The following is a 14,007-nucleotide window of genomic DNA, read 5'->3' on the forward strand; positions in this document are numbered from 1 at the left end:
CTCAGCTTTTAACACAGTGAAGTGACATAGTGAACAAAGTCTAAGGGCATACTGGCAGGGTCATTGGCTTTTGGGAAAATTGGCTCTGGTGTGACTGTGTGAATGTTTGTGTGTGTGTGTGCCCTGTGATGGACTGGCGTCCTGTCCAGGGTATATCCTGCCCTGCGACCGTTTCTTGCTGGGACTGGCCACCATTCTCCCTGGCAACCTTGAATTGGATAAAGTAGTTAGAAAATAAATAGATGGTATTTACATTGATTGTAAACATATTGTCCACATCTTGTAAAATTCCACTGGATGTTTCATACACATTGTTTTTACTGTTGTCTCGGTGAGGCCAAAGCTACATTTCCACTGTATGTAGAAAATAAGGTAGATTCTGATGTTCTATAGAAAATAGAACAAAATGAATACAAGTTTCTTCTTTAGATTGACAATAGTACTGTCAAGTCAAAAAGAGGTCAAGGTCTGTACAGAACTTAAAAGCACGAATTGAGAGCATTGGCCTTGCTCTATGACCTGGTTAGATATGGGAAACAATAGAAACTCTCTGGTAACATTTTAACAGAAGTGACTGCTTTTTTAAAGTGCATTTTTAGTGGTGGATTAATGTGAGTACACTTAACTGTGTGAGGTTTTGTTGACTATATTGTTAAGCCTGAAATAGTCTTTCTCTGTAAAAACATTACCGTAACGCCCATAAATGTCAAAACTATCTGTTCTCTATGTATTTTTATTTTTGCACAAAACTGCATTTATTCTGGATCAAGTGGGCAAAAAAAAGCAAAGGTAAACACTGCAAGCTAAGCCTGCATGGCATTTTAAAGTGATTCCAAATGTTGGCATTTACAGTATGCTTTTCATTTGTGCTCTATCTGGACCCAGCAATCCATTGAAAGACTTTCCCATCAGTCTCCTGAAAGAGCAGCGTCAGAGGTAGAGCTTTTACATATGCTGTATCAGGGGAGAGAAACCTGGAGCAGATTCAGAAAGTACAAAGTATGAAAGCCCCTTCAGCCAATTAGGATGATGATTAAGTTTCTAAATACAATTTCTCAGCCCATTAAGCTTGTATACTTGAGCTGAATGTTTGTTGAGACTGTATAACTTATACTATAAGACTGAAACAGGTCCTTTCCCAGCAGTGACTCCTTATGATTAGAACTTGCTTTGTTGTTGTCAAGAGTCATGTTGTACAGTTAGTTTATAATCCCACTTTTATTCTGCATTATTATAAACTGCTTTTTCTCCTAGGTAGAAAACATACAAAAACATACTCCATACTGTATGATACACATTTGCTTACTGATATTAGGTCAAGTTTAATTACCAATACTATTGAACTCCTGTTTTTTGATGCTTTAAAATACCTGTTTCAAGTTCCTTCTTAATTAAAATTTGAGCAGCTTAATTATCCCAGAGAACCGGATGCCTAACAGTCTTCAATTTCAGCTAGGAGAGATGAGACAAAAGGACGTTTTCTTTTCCCTAGTTATTATTATTAAAAATAACTGAATTTGTTCATCCAAAACGATATTCAGGCTTTTTTATACATAGAAAGACACCTCTTTAAAAAATGCAATGTACAGTATACGTTACACCTAATATGTTTTTAATGATGACATTCTAACCTATTAACCCAAATAAATAAAAATGCAAAGCTTTTATATGGGTAAAATGTTATATCCCATGTTTTCCTTCACTCCCAACTATGAAATGCTAAAAAATGTAGTAAGAAATAGATGTCTTTGTCAGCTCAGTGAAGGAGAGATGTTCCCTTCCTTGGGAATGGTACTCACCACTCACTGAAATCACTCCAAACAATCCTGAGGAGGGCACCCACTTCATCCATTGCCCAAATGGGTGAAGCATATCAGCCACTGGACCACTGAAGAAGTGAAAAAGTGAGAAATTGCTTAACAAATTGTATTTAACAAATTGCGTTTGTTAAGAAGGAACTTCAAGGATGTCAGGTTGTTCAAACCCAGAGTGGAGTTTAACTAGGATACTGTGATAGGATACTAGGATAATGCCTCTTTTCTTTTGAAGAGTGCCATGGGACTGTCTGTCACTGCACTGTGGCATTGGTTTGGAAATACTGGCCCAGTGGGAAGATCGCTGCGTGCTGGATCACCAACACCACTTATGGCAGCAACCTTTGTTTTCCTTAGAGGCCCATCCCACTGCTGACTAGGCCCAGCCCTGCTTAGCATTGGAGATCAGGCTAGCCGGAGGTAATGCTGCTACTTCTGAATTGAATGTAGTCCTGCCAGCTGTAAGATATATAGCTGCTCTGTTAAACGGGAGAACAATTGTTTACCTCCATTTCTTTGAAGCAGTATCAAAATGCTGTTCACCTCATAATGTACTTGAAAGATGTCCTGAATTCCCATAAACCTATTGAACCTTTTTTAAAAATGTCTTACTGCAGACAATAAATAGAGCAGCAGATGTGGTTAGCTGTCACTGGATTATCTGAATAATGGAAATATTAAAACCGATTCGGTGTGTTTTTGATGTATTTCTTGAACCTTAGATCTTACAGCTATAAATTAGAAATATATAGCCAGAACATCAGTCTTTTAAAAATATATTTAATTCAAGAATTCGAACAAGGGTAAGGATTTATGGTCAATGCTTGGCTATTGGTCTGAAAGTGAAGCATTTGTTGACATAAACAAAAATTTCTATATCTCCTGGACAGAAATATTTGAAAATAAAGATTTACATCAATCCTTTCTGTTATTAACCTAATGCTGATTGACAACAATCACACACACAGTAGTGCAGTCACTTAGGTACAGTGTTTGCTGTGCTGTAGTTATTTCATTATGACAGAGATTCATCTTGATTTGTTATCTTAATGTTCTTGTGTCCTCTCTTCTGTGAGTTCCTATCATTACAAGGAACAAAAAACACCCAATAAATGGAAATAGAAAAAAACATATTTTAAGACTGACTTAATATATAAGTCATATATAATGAGTTATATACTGTAAAGTACAGTATAGTTTGGTTATGTGTGGATATACTGTATAGAGAGTTATCTAAGATAGAGATAGTGATTTGTGATAAAGGCGTCATCTTAATTTTCTACAGAGGAGCCTGAAGCAGTCTTATCACAAGCTAAGGCTGTCCCCAGAGAAGCTGGAGCAGTTCATAAACTGCACTGTACCCATACGATTGGAGGCACGTACTGTATGCTGATATCACAAAAACATTGAGCTGTGGTCTTTGACATTTAAAGTTGATCAATCCATGAGTCCTTGGGGCTATTGACCTCTTACTGCACTTTTCTATTTATAAATTGAAACAAACAGAAACTATTCCAAAAGGTATTAGGAGAGAACTACATAGGAGGAATGAATTGTCTTTTACACATTTGAGCCATAATTAACATTTTACTTCTCATCTTCTCTACTTGTGCCACTTAAAGTTATTACAATGTATATCTTTAGTGATGACTGCTTGCTACTGCTTATGATATCATTTTGAACAGCTTTAGGATAGGATTACATTAAGAACTGTTATTTCTTGTCACAAAGTACTGAAAAAGGTGTTAACAATTAACTGCTTTAATTGTCCTTTAAGCTGCAATGTTTTTAAACCAAGCTTCAATTTGTTAATGTAGAATCGGTATTTGGTCTGCTCTTAAACATCAATTACATCCTTAAACTTCTAATAATTTATCATTACCCTGAAGTTATATACTCTCATTAACTTTTAAAACTGTAGTTTTCCAAGTTGAACTCTCAAAATCTCACTCCACTTTCATCTTTTTTTTGGTGGGGTGGTGTATTTTTTCTCTCATATTGAAAGTGAAACAAGAATCTTTTTCATATTAGTTTTATATTTAGCTGTTCTTTTCATGTCGACTCGTTAAAATATTAATTATAATATACCTCCGAGCACAATGTGCTTCTCTACTGCACTCTGGTGCTGTATCCTAATTAAATGTATTTTGATTGAGGATGCAGAACCAATTTGTAGTATGTTCAACATCAAAGAAGGAAAAACAGACGAGAAGGTGATCTTAAATGGTAAGACATCACTAGATCAAACAATCCAATGAATTTGTAAATGATTCCCTTTTTTGTGTAAGCTGGCTGGATAATTCAGTAATACAAAAAAGTCAAATTAATTACATACTTGTGAAATACAGTATTTCGTACTGCATCACTACGTTCAAAAAGGACTAAAAGCTTGCTCATAGCAAAAAAGTAAAAGTTTTAGATTATGGACAATCACATTATTTTAATCATGCAGTTTTTACAGTCATTTACATTTTGGAAATACATGTATGTCCAATACCCAGATAGATTTCTGTAAATAATATCATACATTAAATAAACAATAATTTGTTTTTACATACCAATAGTAATATACTGTAGTATTAAAAAACAGAAAAGAATTTCTAAACCAGTGGTTGGATTTCCTTACATCAAAAGCATGCTGAAGACTGAAATGTATATTTTTCCTTTAAATGAATTAAGTAGATAATAAATAAAACATTCTCTACTTTTGAAGAAAGGCTATTTTAAAGCCTATAAAGCATATATTTGCTTCAACATTATTTAGCTTATCTAGATTAGACGTCAAAATGGGAGAGTCAGATTAAGCACCTCTGCTTAACTAATGGAGCTTTTTTAACTGCGGATCATGTAAAAGTTTAAAGACATCAGACTGCTTGAGCACTTATCATTTGTAACTTATTGCTTAAAATAGGTAGCAATTTTTAGTTTGAATAAGGTGTGAATGTGAAAAATATTATGGAATTCAAGATTTTATTGTGCTTCTCCTCATCTTTTGAAATTGTCCTTTCATAATGCCATGTCATCCCTTGATAAACCAAACCTACTATGAAAATTATTAAGATCTTGGCCTCATGCAAAATATGCCAATAGCTCTTGAACATCGCAATGCTTTTATAATTGACTTCAAATTATAGGAAAGGCATTTAATATTTCTGCCAGTTGAAATATGCTAATCTGAGAAACCATTGATGATGTCTTGTCTTCAAATAAAAGGAAGGCCTTATTATTCATTCTGAGAATAGCCTAAGTAAAAATAAGCCTTTAATGTAGTCTTTAATTACATCCAAGAGACAAGTTCAAGGTTTTATTGATCTGCCAATAATGGGAAGAAAGTGAAGACAACAATACTATCCCAACCCTGTATTAAACCACATATAACTACTTTTTCTGGAAAATAATTTGTTTGTGTGTCATATAAAGGTGTTCATTACATTTATTTGGAGTTTTCATTAATTCTACTATGAACTGCATGTGCCAAAGCCAGTACCTTCAATGTTTTTTACTCTGCTGATTTGATAATAAATAAACAAATTCCAGTATCTCAATATCCCCTTCTGAAAAATTAGAGAGAAAAAACAATTAATAAACGTAAAACTTTTCACCATAGTTCATTTAGAATTTTCTTCACCCGCTGAAGTTAACTATAAAGAAAATTAAAAAGTGAACTATAAATGATATTTTAAGAAAGAATATTTTAAAAAATGGTACCATATCAATAACTACTGACTGGAATGTAATTAATCAAGGATGTAGTAACTAGAATATTTGATTGAATTACCTTCCAGGTTTAAAAAAAAAAGAGAGGGGAAAATTAATCATAGAAACACAGACCCCATACTACAATCACAGCAGTGTTGAGTTGGACTGGCTATGCTTTCAGTGGATGGGATGCTAATTTGTTTTATGGCCATGGAGAAAATGAGAAATGTATGCCTTAATGCAAACATGGGAAAGGGGAGTACATTGTGATGGAAACATGTTGTAAAGATGTGCTGTAAACTATTATGTGAACCCAGGACTCAAGTGCTGTGAAGCAGCAGTGCTCTCATAATGCTCTGCTGAAAAGTGGGGACATATTGGTTACAATCAGACGATTCAAGTTTTAGTCACCATAGATCACAACTTATAGAGGATAAACAAAATAATGCCTATACAAGACACAATGATTGCAGTCCTTAATCAATTTCAGTTTTCCTAGTCCCCCAAAACATGAGCAATTATATTTCATATCAAATCAAAAATTATTACTGGAGGTTACAAACGTAAAGACCCAGTCTTCTGTTTTTTGCTGCTAGAAAGATATGGTGTAGAATTTTAGTAAGACTTCAGCAATAATTAAATAATTAAGAGCAAGAATGCTCAGAAGGAAGCCCGATTTATGCATATTTATAAAGATATTATATCTACAGTGTTTACTTTGTGTTGACAGTGTGTTCAGCCAAATGTGTTTAATTTGCCAAGAAAGGGCAAATTGACTGTGATTGCTGATGTACAGTATAGCACAGGTCTTTTGCTTTATTTGTTAATACCAACGTCTATGGCAAGCTATTGCAAATACAATGTATGCATGGTCATGACTGTTATTTTTCTTTGGCATGTGCTGACAACACTGCCTGGAGTATGCTCTGGTTCTGTAGTCACATTGTATTATTTATTATATTATTTTACCATATGGAATTCAATTTTTCCAATAAACTATTTAAAGTACATTTTGTTTTTACAATTTTACGATTTTGCTTTCATTTTTCAATATGATCAAATTGAAAGAAATTAATTTCTAATTTTATTTGATTACTTTACGCCCTGTTGCCAATTTAAGAACTAATACATTTCAAATCCAAAGCCTGTGAATTTTCCCCTGCCCCGTTTTGAAAAGTATTGAAAATTATGACCAAGAGGTATATCTGTTTATCTAACTGTAAGTACAGGGGACATTTTAATATCATACATTTACTTAAACTAGAGGCATATCATCTTAGGTGGATCTCATTTCTCATGTAGGCAATTTAGATTGACACTGTATTTCCATCTGCAAGAGTATAATTTGCAGTTATGAATTAGAGCCAACATTATTAATATTGTTATTATTATTTTAGCAATTAAATATTTGTTGCATCTGAGCACAAACAAACCAATCTGGAATTACTGTTCCTGGTAAAATAAAAAAGTATGTCCTTTGTAAAACCTAACAGGCAGACTGATCTGCAATGGTTTACACATCTACCATGCATACCACTTGATAGGGGAAATCACTCACTGCCACTTAAAATGCTTTGAACTAAAACTTAAACTAATAAATCTTGAAAGCATTACACATGTCTTATGTTTTTGCTGTAGTGAATGAAATGAAATTGATTATTTGATAGGATCTACATAGGATCTACATTTGCAAGGGTCCCATTTTAAATTACTGAGTAGAGTTGTGTGTCCAAATACAGTACATGTTTAGAGCTCGGCAATTACTTGTATAGTAATTTTAACATGTCATCTATCTGTAGTAGTTTATTTATGTATATTACTTTTCTCAATTCACGTATCTGCAGAATGTGGCTGAATGGGTGAAATTGCTGAAGTAAGTAAGGTAAAATTCCAAGATGCAACATTTAATTTGTTGCTTTTTTGTGTGAAATATTCCTAATTTTCATATTCATATGAATATGAAAACTGAAATAAAACACAACTACCAACTACAAGTAAATAATGAATGGTATGATTTATAAGTACGCCAAGGAGATTTCAATTTTAGAAGACAGATTAACTATTTCTTTTTTAGATTTTTTACAGGTTACACTTAACTTGCATTCAGAAGGTACAGTATGGTGGTACAGTGGCTTGGAGCTTTCTTTAATTAGTTTTTCGTATTTTGTACAACTTGCATTTTTGAACCTCAGGTTCTCTGTGGGATATTCACCACACATATTCCCCTCATCACAGCCTGCTAGCGAAGAAAGCAGGCTGTGGAGAAAGCACTGAAGCTCTTGAATATGATGGGTGACTGAATGCTGATTTTGAAGTTTCTGAGACATGATTTCTAAACCTTTTATCCGCTCAAAGGGAACAAAGAAGGACATTCACAAAGCCTTTGACTTTTCTGTGTTACCAGCATTTTTTTTTATTTAAGCGCAACATAAAATACTTTTCAATCTTTCTGATAACAGAACAGCTGGGATACACCTCCCTTTTGTGAATAGCAGTTAATTTGTTAATGCGAAATGTCTAAATGTCTCCCGTAGTCTTTGAAACATTACAAAATGAACTAAAAGTATTTTAGAGAAACGGGTAACGGTTTATTCCATGCTGAAAGGATGAGAAAAGAGACACAATGTTTCGGCTGTGGAGCCTTCTTCAGACACTCAATATGCTGCACATGCTGATATCAGCTGAGGAAGCAAGATTGCCACATGGCTGATTTTGTATACTGCTGCAAACTCCTGACCCACGTCATTGTGTACGATTTTGACAGTCTGAAATGAATTCATCTGCAAATTGTCTAAGTTGTAGCACAGCCACTGCATGAAAAACAAGGCAGCGCTTAATGAAAACTTACAGTTCACAGAATTGTGTTCCTGTGGCAGCCTTTTCCTTTCTGATGCTCCTTTATGTACAGCACATTTTGTTTTGCAGCTTTTACGTACCAGTAATTGATAGATAAGAAAAGCAAACTCTGCCTCGCACTCTTAATCACTTTTTATACAGAAAGCAATTGTTTTGTAAATAATAGATTGTACCTCTTTATTCCTTCATGACAGGACAAGCATGATAACAGTCCAGGTCTGGGCTTTGAACAATGTACATTGCAGGCATACATTTAAACATTCTTATTTTCTAATAGTGCTTAAAAGCAAAGTGCTCTCACTTCATCGTGTGTTCATGATGCGTTAATATGGTATACGTTTAGATGAAGATGAAGATAACAACATTGATTTCATATGAATTTCCCACATATTATATTGACAGCACTTAATTCCTACTCAACCACCATGAATGTGAAAGTAATGTTTGTGGCTTCCAATTACTTAAGTCATGTCAATCTTATCTGCTGTGTAGCAAGATGCTGGCACACAGCATCAACCCTGTTGTGGAATCTCCAGTGGTGGATGTAGAAAGAATTCTCCTATTTACGAAATGCTTCAGAATCTGAAACAGATGCAGGGAGAATTATCCTTACACTTATATAGCACATTTCTTGACACTTCACTCAAAGCGCTTTACAGGTAATGGGGACTCCCCTCCACCACCACCAATGTGTAGCCCCACCTGGAAAAGTGCGTCAATACACTCACCACACATCAGCTCTCAGTGGGGAGGAGAACAGAGTGATGAAGCCAATTCATAGACAGGGATTATTAGGAAGCCATAAGTGACAAGGGCCGGTTGGAAATATGGACAGGACATTGGATTTAACACCCTTACTCTTTTCAAAAAATGCCCTGGAATTTTTAATGACCGTGAAGAGTCATAAACTTTTACGGTATATCTCATTCGAAGGATAGCACCTTTTTTACCCCCAATAACCTGTTGATACTAAAGTTGCACTATACTGAAGTATAGTGTCCCTATCACTACACACCTGACACACTACACAAGGCATAAGGTCCAATACAGACCACAGAGTGAGTGCTCCCTACTGGTTCCACTAACACCTCTTCCAGCAGCAGCCTTAGCTTTCCTAGGAGGTCTCCCATCCAGGTACTGGTCAGGCTCACACCTGCTTAGCTTCAGTGGAAAGCCAGCCACAATACAGCAAGAATTGCATGACAGCAAGGCATTATTTTTTTCTTGTAATTTATTTGTCATTATTAAGTAACAACACCCTAATTTCTAGGAGATAAAGTAAACCATTTCTCTTTTCAGTCTGATCTTAAATTAGCATTCTTTTCTATAACCACTACCTCAGGCATTTTGCTAGATATTGTTTTTCATTTTCCTTTTTTGTGCTAAACATGAATTACAAGTGCATCACAGAATTAATAAGGCTTTTGCAGTGTATGCCAGAAAAAGTTAATAACAGCAGATGCTGTGGCTGCAAGTTCTGCAACTTCAGTATCAACAGGCTATCAGGGATTCTAGGCTTTACAGAGTTCAAATTGCAATCTCAGCTTTTTTCCCTAACCAACTTTGCAAAAAACTTCAACACAGCCCTAATCAGCACTAATCTAAACTGACTGTGAAAAAGTAAAACATAAAAGAAATGCTTAGCTTAATATTAAGTTTCCTACTTTCCTAGCTTGCATAAGACATTTTCTGCCTAATAGATCAGTTGTAAAAAGCCTTGAAGTTAAAGACAGCACAATATGAAACTTAAAATAGCCTTGAATTTAATTTCTTAATTTGAGTAAATCTGTTTAATTAAATACGACAGATTTCCGCACCACATCTTGAAGATTCCATTTACTGCAAGCTAGGGAGAAGTATTTCCAGATAAAATAATCAGTTGTACACTAATTGAAAGAAAGTTAAAAGCAAATCTAACAATATGGAATAATAATAATTAAAAAAATGAATAGAGGATTTCATAATAAAACTGCTTTTCATTAATTAACATTATAACAATAGTGTGTGAAGAGCATACCTTGAGAGATTTTGTTGTATTCATTATGCAGAATATTTCAAAAAGGGTCACCAAATGAGGTGCTTTTTCTTTTTCTTTTGATTAATGTTATATATTACTTTGCATAGAGCAATATTATTTTTAATTTAAAAGAGGATTCCAATACCATGTTCTTTATATATTATAAAAAAGGGGTTCATTAATTTTTTCACAGAAAATCTTTTTAAAAGGTTAAAAAATAAAAGTGAATGCAAATGAAATTGCACAGGCAAAGTAGATATTTAAAAGAGGTTTCTGGCAGTACATTATATATAGTAAATCTTAAATGTTCATAACGTTTCATGCCTTATCTGCTTAATATCCTGTTGCGGTGTACAGAATAGCACAAAATTATGAACAAAGCAGTAAAATAAAAGGCTTTAAAAGAGCAGTCCATCAGTTTCATTGTATTCTTTTTCAAAATCTAATCGGTACATCTTTGTATAAAAAGTAATAACTTGGGATTTTTTTAAAGAATTCTATTCAACTGTGCAAGAGCAATCATAATAATAAGTCAAGCATTCAGACGGGCTCCAGTATGGAACTGGCAGTGAAAATCAAGGTCACCCGACAAGCTGTGTCTATATTGAATTTCCAAAACTAGCCATCCCTACCCAGACTTATTTCCAAAGTCAGACACTGATGTGAGGTGCCCTCTGTGTGAAGTTCACATGCTTTCCTCCATGATTTCTGTGTTGCAGTTTCTCTTGGTGTTCCATTTTACTTCTGCCTACCAAAGACGTCCAATTAGCTTTGGTTGACTGCTTTAATCCATGACCCCAATGATTGATCCCTGGGTCTTCATTAACTGACTGAGAATTGCCTTAAGAAGCTGCATCCCACATACAGTACGTGTCACATATGGCACACTTGACAGAGGAGCAGATTGATAATTTGATATGAGGTACTGGTTACTCTGGAATATCAAAGGGAAAATCAAAGCTGAAGAGAATATGCCTTTTACTTTCCAAAGGTCAAAAGCATACAATTTAGTTACAGTACGTTCATTTTTTTCTCTATCATTGTGCACTTAAAAATAAGCAAGTCCATCTACAGTACCTTCATCTATACATAATTGTTGTAAAGGCTTAACCCAAAAGCATAGATTTTTCCCTAATTTTCATTAATTGCTACAGTGAACATTTTTTGGGATGTTTACACATTTAGCATTGTAACAAAAAATAGCAAGAGAGAGCGACTGTTATACTTTCTATCGTCACTGAGTGAAATACTGGCCAAAAGAGACCACAATGGAGTTTAGCAGTAAGACTAAAGATGACTGCTGTGATACAATCAACTCTTCTGCAGTTTGCTAAAAAATATTAAAAAGGACATACAGTATACTGTATATTCAAAAATCAGGAATTTAGTTTTATTGTAATAGAAAGAAAAGATTCCATTTAGCCTTTCCAAATCTGGCTTAAACACAGTTTATAGGTCCGCAATGAATTGTGGGACTGAACATTTATCAGGAAAATGAACTGTTTCTCTGAATGGAAATTGCTAATAATGCCTTTATGTTACAGTTATCTGCAAAGTTCCTCTATGGATTTGCTGTAATCCCTTCCAAGCCAAAGCACAATGGTTTCATTAAATAACAGGCACATTTTAGCAGAAATGTGTTTGTCATAAAATGAAACCATTGTAGATGCAGGCTAGAAAGGATTATAACAAATCCAAGCAGAGGAATTTTGCTCAATTGAATACACTGGTATTCATGGCACATTCCAGCTATTACAAGAGGAAGCAATTCTGTTTTAAACCAAGAATTATATTATTATACAACTAGCTTCACGTAGACTAATATAAGATGAACATAAGAATATGGTAAAATAGATATGATTTGGGGTACAAATAGGATGGCACAGAAATGCATGTGGTAAAGTCATTTCAGAAATAGTTTCCAACCTTGTTCTTTTTCAACAGAAAGACTAGATACAGACATACAGACTCTGTTGACTGCCTGAATAACAATATAACTTATATGGCATACTTACTGATAACTGCATGGCATATGAAATACTTTCAGGCATATTCACATTATGATATTCCTTTTGTACTTATTTTGACATTCATTTTTTATACAATATTAGGGCAGTTATACCATGTCCAGAAACTCACAAATGTACAGAACAATGTTCTACAGTATATGCCAATGTAAATCATGCAGTATGTCTGAACATGATCTAAGATTACAAACACGAGGAGGCCACTTCGCCTATCTAGTCTGTTTGATTGCTGGTGGATAATTCATCCAAAAATTAAATTCATCTGTTTCTTGAAACCATCAAAGACAACAGCTTCAATTTCATGGCTGGGTAGTTTGTTCAACATCCCCACACAAGTTTGTGTAAAAAGGTACCTCTACTTCTCGGTCTTAAATGCACTTTCATGTGGTTTCCACTTGCATCCTCTGGTTTGAATTTCGATGTTGATCTAGAAGACGTCCATTGGGTTGACTTGGTCACTGGCTTTGATAATTTTGAGTATTTGAATTGTAGTCTTTGTAGTCTTCACTTTTCAAGACTAAAAAAGGATAGGTTCAAAAGGACTGTCAGTATAGGACATTGTTCTAAACCCATGGGCCAAAAGTGTTCATAGTATTTCAAATGAGGTCTTACTAGTGCAGTCTAGATTTTGTAATCTGACATGCCTTCATTTAAATTAATTGTTTTTAACATTATCTTCTAATTTTTTGTTTGCCTTTATATTGCTTCCCTAGAATGTCTAGAAGGTGGTAATTGTGTGTTAACATAAACACTAAAGTATCACTCTACAGAATGAGGGTAAAAGTTGTCATCATGTATACTTATCAGTATGCAGGTGAATGTGTGCAAATGTGTTTTTAACGGTGCGTAGTGTATATATTGAATTTTACGTTTTGCAGGCTTGAAGAGTAACTATGATAGAGTATTTTAGTGATCATAAAACCATAATATTTTGATTGAAATAAAACCCATCAATTAAATTAAATTAAAACACTTCTGTATGGATTAGTTTTGACATGTATTTTCCACTGAAGATGAATGCTTGTTTTTTTTTTTTAGTTTGGCTCACTTGTTTCTTCTTAACATGACTTATTTCCTGGGTAACAAATCTTAATACCTTTCAATTTTCTATTCTCACACAGTCAACCTCTGACAGTTTATTTTAGAATGTTAATGTACAGAAACTACAGAGGTAGATATTAATAAATTACATTGTCTGCTAAAATGTTCACGGTACAAAATTATTAGAACACACTTTCAATATGGTTTATCTGTCCCATAGGCTATTTATCTAAAGGGTAGACATCATTGTGAAGGGCAGACCTGGTTTTTGTGGTGTTGACAGCACCACAAGTCCAGCTCACATGTATGTACTGTACAGGTATGGGCTCCTGTTGGGTGGACTAGTCTGTTGGTATTGTTGAAGAGTAGGAACAGGACCTTACTTGCTTTTGAACTTTATTTCTGACCAATGCACAGAAAAGTTATTGACATAGACTGTGGTATTGAATGCCCCTAAGAAAAGAAAGAAAGAAGAATTTTCAGTTTTTGAAAACTGAAGATAACTCAATAAAGTGATTTATACAATCAATTTCTATCTTCTATAAAAAGAGTT

This window comes from Atractosteus spatula, chromosome 19 (genome assembly GCF_055471065.1).
Source record: "Atractosteus spatula isolate fAtrSpa1 chromosome 19, fAtrSpa1.hap1, whole genome shotgun sequence".
In the NCBI taxonomy this organism is placed as follows: Eukaryota; Metazoa; Chordata; class Actinopteri; order Semionotiformes; family Lepisosteidae; genus Atractosteus; species Atractosteus spatula.